This window comes from Camelus ferus, chromosome X, assembly GCF_009834535.1.
Source record: "Camelus ferus isolate YT-003-E chromosome X, BCGSAC_Cfer_1.0, whole genome shotgun sequence".
In the NCBI taxonomy this organism is placed as follows: domain Eukaryota; kingdom Metazoa; phylum Chordata; class Mammalia; order Artiodactyla; family Camelidae; genus Camelus; species Camelus ferus.
This window is the reverse complement of record NC_045732.1, coordinates 75166158-75181497: the sequence shown is the minus strand read 5'-3', so window position 1 is coordinate 75181497 and position 15340 is coordinate 75166158.

Below are 15340 nucleotides of genomic sequence, written 5' to 3'. Positions count from 1 at the left end.
TAGTTCCTTGTGCTATACAGTAAGTCCTTATTGTTTGTCTATTTTATATATAGTATTGTGTATCTGTTAATCCCAAACTCCTAATTTATCCCACCACCCCACCCTTTTCCCCTTTGATAATCATGGTTTGTTTTCTATGTCTGTCAATCTATTTCTAGTTTGTAAGCAAATTCATTTGTATCAATTTTTAGATTTCAAATGTAAGTGATATCATATGGTATTTATCTTTCTTTGTCTGACTTACTTTCCTTAATGATAATCTCCAGGTCCATGTTGCTGCAAATGGCATTATTTTATTCTTTTTTATGGCTGAGTAGTATTCCGTTGTAGAAATATATCACTGCTTCTTTATCCAGTCATCTGTCAATGGACATTTAGATTGTTTCCATGTCTTAGCTATTGTAAATAGTGCTGCTATGCACACTGGGGTGCATGTTTCTTTTCAAATTAAGGTTCCCTCTGGATATATGCCCAGGAGTGGGGTAAGTCTATTCCTAGTCTTTTGAGGAACCTCCGTGCTGTTTTCCACAGTGGCTGCACCAAACTGCATTCCCACCAACAGTGCAGGAGGGTTCCCTTTCACCACACCCTCTCCAGCATAAAATAGCACCCTCTCTTCATACTGCCTACTCCCTTCCTTGTTTCATTTTTCTTTCCAGCACTTATCCTTACCTGACGTCATACATTCTGTTTATGTTTTATTTTTTGTCTATTTCCTCCAGTAGACCTAAGCTTCATAATGACAGAGACATTGTTTTGTTTATTGTTTAAATAATAAACTGTATCTCGCACATGGTGGATATTTCAATAAACATCTCTTGTATAAAACTTTATAATAAATATCATACCAAACATGCCATTTAGTAATGACCTTTTAAACATGAGACTCTCCCATATTGAACAATACTGATGTAGATTATCAATTTTCTGTTTGCGTATTTGAAATATTCTTAATGGTGGTCACTTGTTATCTTCCGGGAGGGGGGTAGGGATGGTAAACTTGGCTGGGAAATAGTATAAAGTTTTGAAGCAGAATCTTGCCGTGAAATTGGAGTCAGAAAATAACCAGAGGACTAGAAAATGTTTAGTTGGCCTTTCTCATGTTTGAGAAGGTAGTTTCTAAAAGGTGTTCGAAGCAGGTTTTGAGCAATGAAATAAGTTTGTGGCATCTTACAGTGATTCCTTTGAAGGGAAAGGCACTCATTATGAGGAAAACGGTATATAGATAGAATGCTAGATGAAAATAGTCACAGTACTTTATAATCACACTTCTTATAAACAGAAGATGACACTGAACGTCAGAGAATACTTGACAGCTACTCTAAAGGTATGTTGTCAGGATGTGTGACAGATGCCAATAGTGCAAAGCCTGAGTAACATGTTGATCTTATTTCACTTAATAATTTGATTTTCAATCAGCTTTTACACCTTAGAATTTGTTTTGAAATATTTTTATGGCATATGCCTTCCTAGTTCCAGAAGGTAGATTACATAGATCACGTTATGTTATTTGCTTCTTGCTGTCAGATTCTAGAAGCCCAAGAGGTTCTGAGTCAGCTTACATTCTTTATTCTCTGTTGGCATCAATCTGGATCCACTGAAGAAAGGTTTTATGCCACAACCAAGGAAATGCTTTTTAAAAAATTAACTTTATTTTTTAACAAAGAAGTCTTAGGAAATTATCCTGTTGAACAAAACCCAATCTAAAAGGTAGTGTGTGCCCAGGTTAAAGAAAAGTTTTGCCATAACAAAATCTTACACACTGTGTTGTCTTTGTGTTTTGTGATTTAATAGCCTTACAAACGGGCTTGTCTTTTGTTTTTTAAATTTGAGTATGGTCGGTTTACAATGTTGTGTTAATTTCTCGTGTACAGCATAGTGATTTAGCCATACACATACATACATATATTCATTTTCATATTCTTTTTCATTATAGGTTATTAAATTGAATATAGTTCCCTGTGCTATACAGTAGGACCTTGCTGTTTATCTATTTTATGTATACAAACAGGCTTTCAGCAGACCCAAGTATATGGTATGCTTCAACAGAATAAATGTATACACACTTTCAAAACCAGTATTTATTTGTAAGGGGCCTTAAGATGCTAACATGCTGCAGCACTGTAGCTTAAGGAAGCAAAGTTTCCCATCAGCCTCTCTTACTTTCAGCATGATGTAGACTCTCAATGTTTTTCTCTTTTTTGCCTTGCTGTCTTCCATGGTAATTGAGATGCAGATAATCTGTTCCTTAATTTACCTTGAAATGTTTGCATGGATTAGTTCAGTTTAGTACCATTTCTCAGTACAATTTTCTTTTTATTGTTTTTGATCTATTCTAAAAGCACTCCACGTTCATTATAGAAATAGTGGAAAAACAGAGAATATTAAACCTCAAATGTATCCAAATCTGTATAGCATCCCTGGAAAGGAATTTAGAATTTATGGGGTCATCTTATGCTCCAGAAAAATGGCCTAGATCTGTGAGATTTTGATCAGTTACTAGACACAGTAAATAATTGTTTTTTCTATTTTTAAGAGAGCTATGTGGTGCTCATTTGAAGTGTTTGGAAAATGTAGAAATGTTGAGGGGAAAAAAGGTAACAATTATTCAGAATTCTACTCTCTGGACAGAAATATTGCTAACATTTTGACCTATATCCTGATAGCTTTTTCTTGATTGAGTTGAGAACCTAATGTATATGTATTTTATATCTTTCTTTTTCATTTAATATTATATAATAAGAATTTTCTATATTATCATTTCTCTTAAATATAATTTTTAAAGAATACATAGTATTTTATTCTATGGAAATGCCATAATTATTTTTAAATATACATTTAGGTTTAGAAAATTTATCACTATTGTAGTTGGCTTTACAATGAATTCCTTTCTACATAAAAAAAAATTTGAAGAACAGGAATGTACAAAAAATAAAAATTAATATCACCTATAATAAACATTAGTATAAATGTAATGTGTTTCCTTTCAGTATTACATATATTTCCTTTCCCATTTTAATAATTTGTACCCATACATATATAAAGTTGATTTATTCATGGATTCTATATTTGCAAATTCCCCTGCTTGTAAAAATTTGTCACCCTAAAATCAATACAGTGCTTTTACAGTTATCCATGGACATTTGTAGTGTTGCAAAATATGAGTCACCCACCAGACACGTTCCCAGCTGAGACTGAACAAAGTGACAGTCTGCCTTCCTGTTTCAGCTTTTATACTGTAAACAAGACTCCTTTGTACAGTCTGTTGAGTGCCATGTTTTTCAAATTTTTGTGATTTTTGTTGGTGAGATATAAATAAATAAATATAATCTATATGTATGTAATAACACATATAGAGCATTGGATGTGTATATATTATATACACACCCAGGGTATTGCTCCTCACTCTCAATTTTTACTATAAGCAGCATTTTCTTATGTCTTCAAATTTTTTTTGAAAACCTGATTAAATGGCTGCCCAGTATTCCATCCTAAACATATACTATGATTTTATCAACATGACACTATTATGGGGCATTAAGTTTTGAAATTATTGCTGACAATTAATATAATCCATCACATCAATAGGTTAAAGAAGAAAAATCATGTAATCTTATCAATAGATGTAGAAAATGCATTTGACAAAATCCAGTATCCATTCATGGTAAAAACTCAGCAAACCAGAAATAGAGGGGAACTTCCTCAATTTGATAAAGAACATCTGTAAGTGGGGGGCTGTAATAGCTCAAGTGGTAGAGTGCATGTTTAGCATGCATGAGGTGCTGGGTTCAATCCCCAGTACTGCCTCTAAAAATAAAATAAATAAACCAAATTAACCCCCCCAATAAAATAAAATAAATAAATAAACCTGATTGATTAAAGAAAAAAAAAGAACATCTACAAAAAACCTACAGTTAACATCACACTTAATGGTGAGAAACTAGCTCCTTCCTGCTAGGATCAGGAACAAGACAAGGATGTTCCTACTTACCACTTGTTTTCAGTATTGTACTGGAAGGCCTAGTTAATTCAATAAGACAAGAAAAGGAAATAAAAGATACATATATATACATAAATTGAGAAAGAAGAAATAAACCTGCCTTCATTTACAGATGGCATGATTATCTATTTACAAAATCCTAAAAACTTCTGGAGCTAATAAACAATTATAGCAAGGTTGCTGGATACAAGGTTAATAGAAAAGTTGATTGCTTTTCTATGTACCTGCAATGAACTATTGAAATTTGCAATTGAAGCATGATAATATTTATATTGACACCAAATATTAAATAATTAGGTAGAAATAAAACAAAATATGTACAAGATCTATATGTGGAAACCTCTAAAACTGATGAATGAAATCAAAGAACATTTAAATGGAAAGATATTTCATGCAAATGAATAGAAAGACTCAATCTTGTTCAGATGTTAGTTCTTTCCAACTTGATCTTTAGATTCAAGGCAAACCCAACAAACATTCCAGCAAGTTATTTTGTGGATATTGACAAATTGATTCTAAAGATTGTATGGGGAGGCAAAAGACCTAAAATAACCAATACAATGTAGAAAGAGATGAAAAACCTTGGAGGACTGACACTATTCAACTTCAAGACTTACTGTAAAGCTACAGTAATGAAAACAGTATGGTACTGATGAAAGATTTGGACAAATAGACAAAAAGAATAGACAAATAGTTTAATTGGACAGAATAGACAGCCCAGAAATAGACCCCCCACAAATATCGTTAACTGATCTTTGATAAAGGAGTAAAGGCAATTCAATGGAGAAAGTATAGTCTTTTCAACAAACTGTGGTGGAACATGCAAAAATAAAAAAGAATCTAGACGTGGACTTTACATCTTTCACCAAAAATAACTCAAAGTGAATGGACATAAATGCAGAACTATAAAACTCCTAGGAGGTAATATAGGAAAAAATCTAGGTGACCTTGGGTTTGGTGATTTTCTAGATGCAATACCAAAAGCACTCTCCACTGAAGAAAACATTGAAAAGTTGGATTTCGTTAAAGTTAAAAACTTCTGCTCTGCTAAAGACACTGTTAAGAGAATGAAAAGCAAAGGAATGGATTGAGAGAAAAATCTTTGCTAAATACATATCTGATAAAAAGATTGGTATCTAAAATATGCAGGGAAATCTTGAAACTTAACAATGAGAAAACGACGAAGAAATGGACAAAAGATCTGCATAGACACCTCACCACAGAAGATACACACATGACATATAAGCATAAGAAAAGATGCCCAGTATTATATGTCATCAGGGAATTGTAAATTAATACAGCTATGAGATACTAGTATGCATCTATTAGAATGGCTAAAATCCAAAACACAACACCAGATACTGGTGAGAATGTGGAGTAAGAAGAACTCTTGTTCATTGCTGGTGGAAATGCAAAATGGTACAGCCACTTTGGTGACAGTTTGGCAGTTTCTTAAAAAACAAAACACACTTCTGCCTTACGATCTTGCAATCACACTTTGATGTGTACCCAAAGAAGCTGAAAAGTTACATCCACATGAAAATCTGCATGTGAATGTTTATAGCAGCTTTATTCATAGGTGCTGAAAGTCAGACGCAACCAAGATGTCCTTCAGTAGGTAAATGGATGAATTGTGGCACATCCATAAAATGGAATATTATCGTGTGATAAAAAGAAATGAAATATAATGCCATAAAAAGACGTGGAAAAACTTCTTAAATGCATATTGGTAAATGAGATGTTTCATATTGGAAAGAAGCCAATGTAAATAAGCTATATACTACATTATTCCAACCACATGACATTCTGAAAAGTTAAAACTATGGCGACAGTAAAAAAGATCAGTTCTTGCCAGGGGTTGAAGGAAAGGGAAGGATTAGTAAGTGGAGCACAGGATACGTTTAGAGTGGTGAAACTTTCTATATGACACGGTAATGGTGGATGCATGTCCTTATACTTTTGTCAAAACCTATAGAATGTATAACACAAAGAGTGAACTCTCAACTTCACGAATCATCAAGGAAATGCAAATCAAGACCGCAATGAAATATCACCCTATACCTGTCAGAATGACTATCATCAAAAAGAACATAACAATGTGTCAATTTTTGGTGTACAGTATGTTTCAGTCATACATATACCCATATTTGTTTTCATACTATTTTTCATTGTAGGTTACTACAAGATACCGAATATAGTTCCCTGTGCTTATTGTTTATCTATTTTATATATAGTATTTATACTTGAAAATCTCAAAATCCCAATCTATCCCTTCCTACCCCCTTTCCCCCAGTAACCATTTGTTTACTATATCTGTGAGTCTGTTTTTGTTTTGTAGATGAGTTCATTAGTGTCTTCTTTTTTCTTTTTTTAGATTTCACGTGTGAGTGATACCATATGGTATTTTTCTTTCTCTTTCTGGCTTAGTTCACTTAGAATGATGATCTCCAGGTCCATCCACGTTGCTGCAAATGGCATTATTTTATTCTTTTTTATGGCCGAGTAGTATTCCATTGTATAAATATACCACAATTTCTTTATCTAGTCATCTGTTGATGGACATTTAGGTTGTTTCCATGTCTTGGCTATGATAAAAATAGTGCTGCTATGAACATTGGGGTGCATATATCTTTTTGAATTAGATCTTCCTCTGAATTAGATTTCCCTTTTTGAATTAGATTCCTCCTCTGGCTACATACCTAAGAGTGGGATTGTGGGATCATATGATAAGTCTATTTTTAGTTTTTTTTGAGGAATCTCCGTACTGTTTTTCATAATGGCTGCACCAAACTACATTCCTACCAACAGTGTAGGAGGGTTCCCTTTTTTCCACACCCTCTCCAGCGTTTATTGTGGACCGTTTAATAATGGCATTCTGACTATACTTCAATAAAAAAAAAAAGAAAGAGAACATAAGAAATGTTGGTGAGGATGTGGAGAAAAGCACACCCTAGTACACAGCTAATGAGAATGTAAATCGGTGCAGCCACTGTGAATAGCAGCATGCAGAGTATCTCAAAAAGCTACAACTAAAACTACCATATGACCTGGTAACTCCACTCTTGGGTATATATATGAAAAAAACAAAAACACTAATTTGGAAAGATACATGTACCTCAATGTTCATAGAAGCATTGTTTACAATGGCCAAGATAGGGAATCTACCTAAGTGTCTGTGAACAGATGAATGGATAAAGAAGATGTATATATGTATGTAGGTGTATATGTATGTAGGTGTATGTGTATGTGTGTGTATACACACACACACACACACACACACACACACACACACACACACACACACACACACACACACACACACACACACACACACACCCCTACAGTGGAATACAACTTGGCAAAAAAATATTTTTTTTGCCATTTGCAGCAACATGGATGGAATTGGAGGGTATTATACTAAGTGAAATGAGTCAGACAGAGAAAGACAAATTCTGCATGATATCACTTATATGTGAAATCTAAAGAATACGACAAACTAGTGACTATAACAAAAAAGAATCAGGCTCACTGATACAGAGAACAAATTAGTGGTTGCTAGTGTAGTGGGTAGTGAGGGGCAATTTAGGGGAGTGGGAGGTACAAACTGTTGGGTGTAAGACAGGCTCAAGGATGTATTTTGTAGACGATGGGGAATAGAGCCAACATTTTGTAGTAACTGTAAATGGAAACTATTCTTTAAAATTACATAAAAAATAGTGAACTCTAATGTAATCTATGTACTTCAGTTGATAATATATTGACTTATCAATTGTAACACACGTAGCGTACTCACGCAGGATGTTAATAATGAGAAACTTTGTGGGGAGGGTAGGGGCTGAGAGTACATATAGGAAGTATGTACATTCCACTCAGTGTTTCTGTAAACCAAAAAAAAGCTCTAAAATACGAAGACCGTTAATTATGAAAAATTGTTGCTGAAGTATCAGACAACCCTGTCATTCTGAAATTCTACTTTTGTCATTCATACTGCCAACAGCTCGTCACTTACATAACGAATCGCCTCATCAGATATTTTTATACGTATACGTTTATAAATGTCTGCACAACCAAGCTGTACATGCATCTCACTAAAATATTCTGCGTATGCAAAGGTCACTTCTCCAGTTCTCCTGATGTGTTTGAGGTGGTGCGTCCCTGCAGCTGGGGTTGAAACTCCTCAGCCTTTTCCTCCAGCCTTTGACGAAGCAGAGGAGGCAATCTCAGGCTTTCGGGAGGACAGGTAATCAAAGGCACACTTGGCCTAAGGGACTGTGAGCTTTGGAAAGGGCAGAAGCTCTGTCTGATGCAGCGTGTGCGCTTTAATCAAACCGCCTCAAGGGCGTGTGCTGTTTCTTATTCTCCAGGGCCGAGTGGATTTTGGTGTTGAAATTACTTTGGCACCGTGAGTGGCTGGGGAATTGGTATGCGGGCCTTTGTCTGGTGCCTTACAATAGAGGAACAGGAAGGATCATAAACAAAGTCTTTGGTGGGTTCGTTTTGTTCTGGGTCACCTCGAGTCCCAGAGCCATTCCAACCGCCCGAAGCTGTGAATGACAGGTTTTCTCCGTGCTCCTACGTGTCTCAGACAGGGGGTGGTGAAATAAGGGCTCCCTGATTTGGTACCCCTCTGTGTTCTGAAATTGTGTTTATAACAAATAATCCATGGGAAATAATGAAAAATCCTCAGTGATGTCAAGGTGTTAGAGAAAGGCAGGGTTTTATTGCTTTCCTTCATCACCCCTCAAAGGCAAAATGAAGGAGCGGTGCCTGGGTTAACCGCCTGCTGCTGGTTTAAAAAAAAAAATTGCTCCTGAGTTTTGGTATATATTTTGTTTGTATTTGCCCTTACTTTTGAGACAGGCAAGGCATGTGGGTGAGCTATTTAATATATTTCCTGTTATAAAAGATAACCGACCATCAGGAAGTAAAGTCTTGAAGTATCTAAATCAAGGATGCAGGCAGGGTGAGCCCAAGATTCAGTTCAATTTAGTAAAGCTGTATTGTGCACCTACTAGGAATTGACTTTTGGAGGCATGACTTTTGCTACCTGACCTGGCCCCAGGGGGTCGTGTTGGTTTGCAGTTCTAAGTTCCTCTATTCCTGTTCATCATTAAGCATCCACGAAGTTCCTTAGCCAAAATGGTGATGTAGGTAGGTTGATTTTGTGTCTGTCCTACCTCTGGGTTCCCATACCACCTTCTGGCTGCCCTCTTTTCGTCTGATAGCTGGGTCTTTCCTCCTCTAATTGTCCCCCATTCAAGGACCCCGGGTTTGGGAATGCTCTAGTACTAACTTCCATCTCACTTGCAGATGTATTTGTTAACTACCATTCTTTCTGATCTCCCTGAGATGTACGAGCTTGGTTCTCACATTTTCAAGACCAGACTGTGAACTTTCTTAAAGAGACAACTGGCTCATTTGAGGAATTAACGTGTGGGAAGCCATGTTTTTCTTCCTTGACTGTCTGAATTCATTTAACCAATGACTTTATGGAGAAAGTGTTTTTGTCCTTTTTCTCTCATTCCTTTCTTCCCTACTTGAATCAAAGGGATAATTCTGATGCTGGGAATTTAGGGGAGGAAGGAGGGAGAAATTGTCAGCATCATAACAGACTATGAAGGAGAGGTTTTGAGCAAGGGGTTGTCCTCTCATCATCCCACAATTCTGCTAACATTTTGAGTCTTTCCTCCGGATTCAGTGTTCATGAATCAGGTTAGTGAAGTTCTGTTGGGAGAGAGGGTGACATTGGCAGCAAACGGTATACTTGTCTAATCTCAATACAATCAAATTGGTTGACTACAGACAATACAAATTTTTGAGGCCAGAAGCCATGCTTAAGTGTCATTACTTTCTGTTCTGGGGTGAATTGTATTCCCGCCAAATACATATTTTGAGTCCCCAGTTCCCCAAATATTTGGGTATGGTGACTTTGTGAGATAATTAGGTTTAAATGAGATCATAAGCATGGGGCCCTAATCCAGGAATTGGTGTCTTTATAAAAGGAGGAGGAGATACAAGAGAGTTGTGTGTGTGTGTGTGTGTGTGTGTGTGTGTGTGTGTCTGTGTAGAGAGAGGAATGGTGAGGACACAGCAAGAAGGCAGCTGCTTATAAGCCGGGAAGAGAGCCCTCACCAAAACTTGAATTTACTGGTACCTTGATCATGGACTTCTGACCTTCAGAACTGTGAGAAAAGAAATTTCTGTTGGTTAAGCCACCCAAGCTGTGGAATTTGTTATGGCAGCCTTGGCAGACTGAATTACTACGCTCTCCAACTCATTTCATATCATGAACCATTTGTACGGTATCTACCTGCTTATAGCAGTGTCTTCAGTGTTCCCTTCAGCCCAAGATACTAGGCATTGACAATTGTCCAGAGTTAGTAAAACTCTCCTTCTTTTGAATCTGCCAGACATCACAACCTCACACAGACCTGGCTGAAACCGGCAGATTAGACCAAAGGCCGTGCATTGGCCAGTTCTCTACGCTGACACGGGAATAAATGTGGCAAAAATAGTTCTTCACCTGTCACTTTTCACCAGTTCCCCACACCTGTGATGCCAACAATTACCTGGTCTTTGAGGAACTAGTTTTAGGACCTATGAATTCTTTTGAAGTATGTAGTATTTCTGTAGGTGGTTGGTGGGCCCTATTAAAGTTAACCAACGGCCTGGGAAAGACAGCTTGATGTCAGGGAGAAGAAATGCTTACTTGGGTTTAACTGTCATGTCATGCTTTAGTATATGGTAGAGCAATCAAAATAGAAAAATTTGTCAAAAAGATACATTTTTGATCATCTAATACAAGTTGATCACCTAATATGGATGGGGAAAAATATATACATAAAGACCAATTTTTTTTCCCCCAAGAAATTGATTTTAGCTATGAAACCTTTTGGTAACAACAGCTTCCTCAGAACCTCAATTTATAAAAAAGAGATAAAGGAAACAGCTTGAATTTAATTAGAGGTGCAGTGACTTTGGAGACACCCTTGTGGAGCACTGATGCTCTTAAAGAAATCCTTTGAAAACCACTGCATACTTAGTTTGTTACTCTTTATAAGATTCAATTCTTTGGAGGAAAGATGGAAGAATTCTTACGCTGGAACATGATGGAAGGGGTACTAAGCTGTTGCCAAGGCGTTGCTAAGAGATATGCAGTATTATTTAAAAAGCAGACAAAGAAAGGAAAGATGCCGAAGATACTCGGAACACGAGGCTTGCAGAGTTACCCATGTCATGTAATGTTTCAAGGAATAAGAACCAAAGAGTCATGGCTTCTTCAACAAGTTCCTTCCCCCCATTCCTGTTTGTGGTAGAATTCTTGGTCTCTCTCAAAGAAAACCTAAGGGAACCATATCAAAGTTTTTGGTTTTTAGATATAACCTCTCCTGGCTAGCAGGTGGGTGAGACTGAGAGATGACTGACAGTATCCGTGGACTAGGCTCAGATCAAAGCTCTTGTATATATACTATTTCAGGTCCATCTTATTTGAAAGGGTTGTGCTTTGATTTATTCCTATCTAATTATATTAACTTACTTGCCAATTCAGTTTTCCTGGCTGGGTTTGAAGATTTGGTAAGTAAGGAAGGTGAAATGTAACTTTTAGTGACATCAAGCCCCTCAAACACAAAGTCAGAGCTAGCCATCTGCAGGGGGGCGGTCACTGACTCAGACAAAGAATTACAGAGTTGACTATACAGGCCCTTCGATTCCCTGGCCCACCTAGGATTCTACTCCCAGTCCTGATGTGGATAGAAATGAGAGAAGTTACAGTGAACTTGTCACAAATTGTATTGTTTCTATTCTTAACAACTGATGTATTTGTCTCTCAGATGACTTTTCTGTCATCAAAAGTCTTCTAAGAAAGACACATGCCTCCAGGAGAGAAATAACGGATTTCATTACAAGTTGATATCTTGGGTAAATGACACTAGCTAGCTAAGAATAAAAGCCAGTGGAACAAGGGCTCGGAATTGGCACCTGGGTAGAACAGTGGAGCCCTGATAGGGGAGGTAAGGGGACAGCTCTCTTTATCCACCTTGTTGGAAGGCATGGAATTATGGATGGAAGTGAATTCCCGAGTGTGGTTACAATCATATAGAGGTAACTTGCACTGAATCCTTTCGCTCAATTATTGAGCTATTGTTTAGAAACATACTCCTTGCCACGTCAAAGATATAAGGACTGGTTTGAACTACGCTTAAAGATCAGGGAACGACCTTGTGTATTGTATTAATAGGACCTTATTTCCTCTTAACAACTGATGATCTCACTATGTACTTCATGTGTATGAGTCTCACGGAAGCTTCACGACCACCCTGGTAGTAATGATTATCTTCCCTAGTTTGTGCATGTAAAATGCTGTGCTCATTTTATTCTATCAGTCTAGATGCAAATTTGTCTAATGCAACTTCTCATTAATATTTTGTGTACAGAATCATTTATGTAAATAATGTAATGTATATGTAATTTACATTATGTAATGTATATGTAAACAGTTTCGGAAGTTACTCCTACCTAGTATTTGGGAATTTGGGGCATTAATTTACTGCTTTAAACTGGAATACCTTTCAGTTCATAATCACAGCAGTCTTGGGTGCTGTTTGGGACTTTAGTTCCTCTCTTATTACCAAGACTGGAAATAACTCTATGAAGGTGATTCACTTAGGCACTTGGACCCTCTGTGGTAAGGTGGAAATGACTTTGTCCTCACAAACTTAATTGGAAAAAAAAAATGCCTTTTCTTTCAAGTCAATTAGTAGAATCATGTAATTACACACATCCATGTGTGCACACACATGCTTTCTTCCCAGTAAGCCTGTCCATCTCCAGAAATGTGTTTTGTGGACTTACAATATATTCATTCACTGCAGGAAAAAAATGAACCCACAGGGAAAGGTTATTTTTTTTTAAATCACTATTGGTGTAAACCCAGTTTATTATAATCAAGATGTTCCATTTGCTTTTTCTCCCCTGAATACTTAAATACAATTCCAACAAGAGCCATAGAAATTCAATAAGATGTTGAAAAGAATTAGTGATTGTTCTGACTGGCTGCCGTAGCCAGCCTGTAACAAATTTCAACTTTAATCCTTGTGAAATTAAATAAATAGCTGAAGTCATAGTAAAGCTTTCTTAACCAGCTTGGAAAGGATGCTCACAATACTGCTGCAATTCTAAAAGTCATGTATTCTATTTCAGAGTACAATGTCGAGTGAGGCAGAGAAGAATAGTAGAAAGTGCCTCATACTATTAGCAGTACAAGCCCTGGTCCTAAGTGTCTTTGATTTGACATCCCTATCTTTAAAATAGACTAGCCAGATCCCTGTGGGTACTTATAACTCTAAACTTCCAAGATGTAAGTGAAACAGAATTTCTTCCACATATATGATCTTGGAAGTTCTTAGACAAAGGTGAGGCTGATGTATGAGTGTACTCTTTTAAATGACATTCTTATTCTGTCTTCATACCTAATAGTGCCACCCCACATTGATAATTCTTTAGGAGATGAGCAGCACTATTTGAAATTGAGTATTTTTTTTGCCCTTCCAGTAGGACCTCCTTCCTCTGCAAACTTTGGGGACCACACATGACTACCTCTGAGAGTGATTGGTCATTAGCGTCACTGGAAAACATTGCTTCACTAAAGCAGATAGGTGAAAGATGAGAGGCAGATGACATCCAGGAAGAGAGAAAGGTACAGAGTGTACAGGTTTTCCCCAGAGTAGGAGAAGAAGGGAAATGCCTGGATGGTGTTGGAGAGCCTCTCAGTGTTGTTTTCTGCTCATGGTTTTGGCCATTGTTAGGACTGGAAGGCTTTGCCATTATATAGACTCCCAGTATTTTGCATCTGTCTGTGGGAGCAGTCAATGGCTTTTTATAGAATTGCATTTGTACAAATAGTTTTGAACTACCTTTGAGAACAAGGGAATGGCCATTTATTTTCTCTAACCAGCTGGTGATTCTATATATATTTTACATTGATTATTTTCATTGATTCTTCCTGACTACCCTGCTAGTTATTTTCCCCAGTTTTTTTCCCCCTGTATAAGATGAGAAGAATGGTGATGTTCAGAAATTGTGCTGAAATTTTATGTTTGCAAACTTGTTCTCCTTTAAGCCTTTTTCCTTCTAAGTTTCGACTTCATTCCAAAATCAGTCCTGTCTCTGATCCCCTGAACTTGGCATTTAAATCCCCAGTGGTTGGCTCTACTCACCTAAGGTATTTTTGTTTTCTGTTTCTGTGCTTTTAAAAATTTTTTGGAGGGGAGAGGATTAGGTTTATTTTATTTATTGATTGATTTTTTAATGGCGGTACTGGGGATTGAACCCAGGACCTCATGCATGCTAAGCACGTGCTCTAGCACTGAACTGTACCCTCCCCACCATTTAAGATATTTTGGATTGAATCTTCTCTTGGCATTTCCAATTCCAGATGCCCTGGGTAGGGTACCGTGTTTCTATTGCTAGCCCCCAAGAACAAACCCTTAACACCAGAAACTAAGCTGAAACCCTACCGAGGTGCTGCCATTGCCTCCACTTATGCCCTTTCTATGCCTTTCCAGGAGAAATAGTAACTTGCCACCCATCCTGACCTTGCACCGTTCAAATGAGATACAGACAAGTTTCTCTGATAGACCCTGTCATGGACTTGTCTAAGGTCTCACAACTACAGACAATAGAGCCAGGATTTAAATCCAGGTTTATCTGACTCCCAAACTGTTGACTTTCTTCATTCTGTCATCATCCATTCTAACTGAAAATAAGCAACACTGGAAAATCCTCTTTTCCCATCTTACTGTGGCTCTCCTATTGTCTGGTCATGTAGTCTCCAAGATTTCCTGAATATGGTCTTGTTGACTCCAGCATGTGTAAAATTTAGCCAGTTCCTGAGAGTAAGTATGGCATCCTGTTGCTAGTTAAAACTCTGTTTTCAGAGTGACTTCTATCCAGCACTGTTACTGATTCACTAAGCTAGAGAGCAGGGAAATGAGAGCTGTGTGCTAGGCTCTGTACTGCATGCTTTTTATGTATTGAGTCATTTAACCCCTACATCAGCTCTCAGAAGTAGTTACTACTATATCCTTCATTTTACATATAGGGACACTAAGGTGTAGAGGTCAGGTGACTTGGCCAAGGACAAGATATTAACTGCTCATCAGATTCCTGTATCCCCCCCAGTATCCACGCCTTTAGTAGTTAGGCATGACCACACAGTTAATTGTGATCCAAGGGCTGCATATAGAAGTGATGCCTGTCATTTCTGTGCTGAAGCAGTTAAAAGCCAGTGGACAACTCTTCAGCTCTCTTTTCTCTGGTCTTGGTGACCTGGAAGGATGC